The sequence below is a fragment of the Uloborus diversus genome, chromosome 6, assembly GCF_026930045.1.
Source record: "Uloborus diversus isolate 005 chromosome 6, Udiv.v.3.1, whole genome shotgun sequence".
Classification (NCBI taxonomy): Eukaryota; Metazoa; Arthropoda; class Arachnida; order Araneae; family Uloboridae; genus Uloborus; species Uloborus diversus.
Genome location: NC_072736.1, coordinates 17,172,043 through 17,178,042, shown reverse-complemented (window position 1 = coordinate 17,178,042; position 6,000 = coordinate 17,172,043).

Genomic DNA, 6,000 nt, shown 5'->3' with positions numbered 1-6,000 from the left:
TAAAACATAAAGGACTCTAAATTTCCTTTTGTTTCCCGTTGTATAGAATAGAATAAATTAGTTTAAACCTTAGATTGAAAATAAAAACAAATAATTATTTCACAGTAAAAACCAGGGCTGCGGAATCGGTATCGGAGTCGTGGAGTCAGAATCTGACTGATTTTTGGATAAAAGAGTGGGAGTCGAAACCCGGAACCGTATTCGAAGGGTCTAAAAGGCATAGAAGTCGGTTACTTTCCCTCTTACACCAACTTCAAATATATCTTTAATAGTTAGGATATACTTAATTTGTTTTTATCACACTTGGGTAATACGGGTACAACCGTGATACAGTAAATACTGTATATTATACCTCTTACATACTGTATATTTCCTTGTTGGTGACATTCCACAACTGCCTAATAATTGCCCCCATGGGGGCAAAAAGTGTTTTTGCTAAAGTTATATGGAAATTACTTATTTGGAATATCACGCATTATTTTTAAAGTTAAAATTACTTTAAAATAAAATAAGACATTAAGCAAGATTAAAAGTTCCATTAAAGTCTGAAAAAACGTCAATGAAATAAGATGACTGTTAAATAACATTAAAAACTCCATTAAGATTAAAAAAAAAAGGTAACTTAATTAAACAACATTAAATGATCCATGAAAATTTAAAATAATCTGACAAACAAAGACAACATGCTATTCAAAACGGTAAAAGTTCTAGTAAAATGCAAATTGAAGAGCAAACATGGCGGAAAAGTGAGCACCATTTTCCTATTCATCCAAAAATATTTCTATTTCGCCAAATAAATCGCCAAACGTCAATACAGTCCTATTTTGCACTTTAATCATTGCACTTTTTTTTAAAACCAAAACTGAAGAAAATAATTAGATTATAATTTTGCATTTCACTAACTGATAAATAGAAAATTGACTAACTAGTAATGCGAACAGAATTCACACGAATCAAAGATAAACAATCTGAATGCATAAAAAACACAGAAAAAGCAAGGAAACAAAACTACGCATCAGATACCATTTACGTAAATAAAAAATATAATTAAAAGACCGCCAAGTTATAAGTCAGGCCATTAAATAGTTCGCTTCAAATGCAAAATAATCAGCTTTTAAATTTGAACATCATTAAAACGTTAAATTATCCGCCAAAAAATATATATCAAGCTGCTAAAAAGCATTATAAGTTTTATTAGAACGAAAATCAAATGCTAACATAGCAAGAAAGAGCCACCCCACCTCTACACTTTACTTTTTCCACCCCACATCACATCTTTCAGTACCGCAAACCACAAATTAAGGAAAAAGATTTATTATTTTCCATAGTTCATAAAATTAATAAGTAAAAAAAAATAGTGAACTATTTAGCAAAAAACATTTCATACGAATCAAAGACAAACTTTTTAGATGCATAAACAATATAGAAACACAAGGAAACTAAACAGCGCATCAGACGTCATTTCCGTAACGAAGCTAATCAGAACATCTGATTTTGCTCAGGACGTCGCTCTGAGAACTCCGGTAATGATCCGGACTTTTCTTGTCACAATATTTTTTGAAAGCAGTCGACAGACTTCTGGAATATATTCGACGCTGCCTTTCGTGATGTTGCACCTAATTATCGTTAGCTGTGGTTGATTGAGCTGCTGATGCAACTTCCCCGGAAAAGAAAGAAAATTTTTCTTTGCGGATATTTCTTTGTTAAGTGATTCTAGTGCACATCGATTTAGATAGCGGATATGATCTCAGACGAAGAAATACTATTATTGTTTTATATGTTAATAAATATTGATTTTTAAATAAGTTATTTATTTTAATGAATAAAAAAAACAAATAAATAAATAAATAAATGAAATTGAAAAAAACTTCCCCGGAGAAGAAAGAAAAGTTTTCTTTGCAGATATATCTTTGTTAAGTGATTCAAGTGCTCAACTTTTGTAGTGCACATCGATATAGATAGCGGATATGATCTCAGAAAAAGAGATACTATTTGTGTTTTATAAGTTAATAAATATTGATTTTTAAATAAGTTATTTATTTTAATAAATAAATTTAAAAAAAACAAATAAATAAATGAAAATTAAAAAAAACTTCCCCGGAAAAGAAAGAAAAGTTTTCTTTGCGGATATTTTTTTGTTAACTGATTCTAGTGCACAACTTTGGTAGTGCACATCGATAGAGATAGCGGATATGATCTCAGAGAAAGAGATACTATTAGTGTTTTATAAGTAAATAAGTATTGATTTTTAAATAAGTTATTTATTTTAATGAATAAAAAAAGCAAATAAATAAATAACTGAACATTTAAAAAAACTTCCCCGGAAAAAGAAAGAAAAGTTTTCTTTGCGGATATTTTTTTGTTAACTGATTCTAGTGCACAACTTTGGTAGCGTACATCGATATCGATAGCGGATATGATCTCACAGGAAGAGATAGTATTAGTGCTTTATAAGCAAATAAATATTGATTATAGAAAGTTACTTATTTTAATGACTCAAAAAAAGTAAATTAAAAAAAAAAAAAAACTCATAATTAACTGTTAGTGCAGTTTAAGTTAATAAATATTGATTTTATAATGCTACTTTTTTAATGAGTCACAATAAATAAATAAATAAATAAAAACAAAAATAAAATAACTGCATCTAATGTTTAAGTGTAAAAATATTAAACGCATAAAAGTTTGATAATGTATTTGAAACCATATGATCACTAAACACATTTAATTATTGATTTACATAGTAATAAAAACTAATGTTTTTGAAATCTTTTATTAATTATTAACTAACTAGAAAATCGCTCGTCAAGGTATGACGAGTGAAAATAGCTTCTACAGTGGATTAACCCTAAACGTTAGTAGATAGCATTCATTGTTGACCACTTTTTAATTTCTTCATTCCCCTGAAATAACAGTTTTACCACCAGTAAAACAGTTAAGATACAGGATCCAGCTCAGCCTCGTTAAAATAAAGCATTTTCCTACAGGTCAAACATTACCAAAAAATATTTTCAAAGTATCATGCCGTGGAGATCGTTTCATTGTTGATGATGTCGTGAGCGTTACTCGATCATTCGCTATTATATATATGAGGATGTTTTAACTAAAGATAATTTATTTAAAATTTAATATTTTATTTATTTGTTTCATATTTGACTACAAAAAAACTTTAGGCCCAATGCTTCACTTTGAGGGCAAGATTATAGTATCCGCTTTTACTCATAAATTTCAAAATGAGTTGAAAAAACTGTACACGGCTAGTTAAAAAAAAATGCAACAATTTTCTAATGATTGTTTGGAAGCTATCCACGAATGATTCTGTGAAGTTGTTGAAATATATCCTCTCACATTGTATACACAATAAAATAAATTATAGATCTTTACTAATAATAAAGCTGAAAGGCCCTCTGTCTGGATGTCCGGATCTCTTTCTGTCTGGATCATAGGGCCTATACCGTTCGGCTGCTTTTCATGAACTTTGGCAAAATATAGTTTGAAGCATGGGGGTGTGCACCTCGAAGCGATTTTTCGAAAATTCAATTTTGTTCTTTTTCTACTCCATTTTTAAGAACATTTTACCCAGCAAATTATCATAACGTGGACAATTAAATTACTAAATTATCATAAAGTTCTAAGACGGGCAAAGCCGTACGGGTACCTCTAGTATTTTATAAACTTAAGAAATAACAAAAAGTTCATCCTGTATTCAACGAACCTTTTCCGTATGTCAACTGCCTAAAAGTATCCGTATTTTTCTCTATCTTTCAATTGCCTTACGTTCCACATTACTTAGAGTCTGTATTTTTAGATGTGTGCTACAGTTTAAAATTTATGATACAATATCCATTCCATAAAATTGTTAGATACTCATCAAGTTTCAGAAATTTAATACCGTCTTTTTTTAAACATTTCAAGACGAAAAATTTAAACTGAAGCACTTTTCCCCCTGTACGTAAGTGAACCTAAAAAGAAAAAAAAACAGAAAAAGCAAACTACGCAAAAGAATTACAACAAAATAACCCTAAATGGTATAATTTCCGTTTGAACAAGTCATACAAATCAAATCCAGAACGATTTCTGTAGAATTATATACAATAGACACTAATTGTTTTCAGATTCCTGAAAAAAGATAATACTTTTTTTTTTTTTTTGTAAAAAATGTTAATTGTTTTCATTGAATTTTAAAACAACAATTAGTTTTAATGCGATTTTGGCTTTTAGTTTTTGCTTGTTTCTGCTAAAGCAAATATTAACTAATGCAATTTGAAATGTTATTGTGTGGTGCTAATGCTGTTAATATTGAAACAAAAATAGTTTCCGGCTGTCTGCGCTCCTTCACAAAGAATATTTTGCTTGCGTAAGAATAAACATTCTTCAAAACGTTCTTCAAAAGGTTTCTTCTATACTAGCGATACCCACACTGCTTTGCCCGTAGTAGAAAATTTAAAGGTCATTTGTTTACCTGTATGTTTACAAAATAATGGATGATGAATTTCTCGCCAATTTGTTATGTTAATATCCTCGCCCATGTCATGTTAATTTGCTAGTCCACGTTATGTTAATTTACTCGTCCACGTTGTGGTAATTTGCTCTATAAAATGTTCTTAGAATTGGAATAGAAAAAGAACAAAATTGAATTTTCGAAAAATAACTTTGAGGTGCACATCTCCATGCTACAAACTAATTTTGTGCCAAATTTCATAAAAATCGGCCGTACGGTCTAGGGCACTATGCGCGTCACAGAGATTCAGAGATCCATATATCTAGTTATCCAAACATATCCAGAGATCCAGACTTTCAGCTTAATTGTTAATAAAGATAAAGATAAAGTTAGCAGAAATGTTTAAGCCTTTGTTTTTTCCGCCGCAGGATGTTCATTCAATCTTAATTTGTTTACATCACCCTGATCATATATTTGTTTTGCCCTTTCCCGAGTAAAACAAACTTTTAGCAATTAGTTCATACATTTAGATTAGGAAAATATTACTTAGTTTTTGCCTTATATGAAGTAAGTTAGGCTTAATTCATTATTAATATTGATCGTTACATTATTATTTTCCTCAATATTAGTTTGCCTTCCTAGTAAAGGGTGTTTTTCTCAGAGGTATTTAACTTTAAAGTGGCAACACTGTCTGACATGTGTGCCATTTTGATAGCTGTCACTCATTTTGTGTTCAGTTCGGTATGCCATTTCATCATGAATAGACAACAAGGCGGTGCAACATGCCACACAGTGCGTGTCACAATTGATTTATTTAAAGAAACGTTTGATGAACGAATAATTTCGCGTAATGAACCCGTGAATTGGCCTGCAAGATCGTGCGATTTAACACCGCTGGACTAGTTTTTGTGGGGCTATATGGAGTCTCTGGTCTGCACCGATAAGCCACAGAAGGTTGACGTCTTAGAAGAGAACATTGGCCACCTTGTTACTGACATACAGCCTCTATTGCTGCAAAAAGTGAGAAAATTGGACTTTCCGACTAGACTTTCTCCGAGCCAGCCGAGGTGGCCATATGGCAGAAATCATATATAAATAAAAATGGCGAAAAATCATCTTTCGAATAAAGCAAAATTCATGGCAATTAACAACATTTAACTGTGTTTTATTTAAACCTAAAGTTCTCTACCTCGAAAAAAAAAACCCTTTATTTCAACGTAACCTAAACATTACAAATCAGAGAAATGTATTTGGAAGGAAAGAAATTACAAGACGAAAGAAAGTGGGTAAAGAAACATCTTTTTCCGTGATCAATTACTATCTAACCTGCGACGGAGTCTGGGAAAAAGACCAAATCTCAGAAGATAGCGTTTCAGAATAAAGCAGCAGATCGTGACAGCCGAAGTCAGGCGAGCACACGTGAATTGATGGGCAATGGATCGAAGAAATGGATCCTTCCAGTGTCAACAAAAGATGGGGGAAATCATCTTAAGCAATATTTTTATTTATTCAGATGTATGCTAGAGCAGTTTTATTGTGGCATGAGGGAATTAGCTATGCCG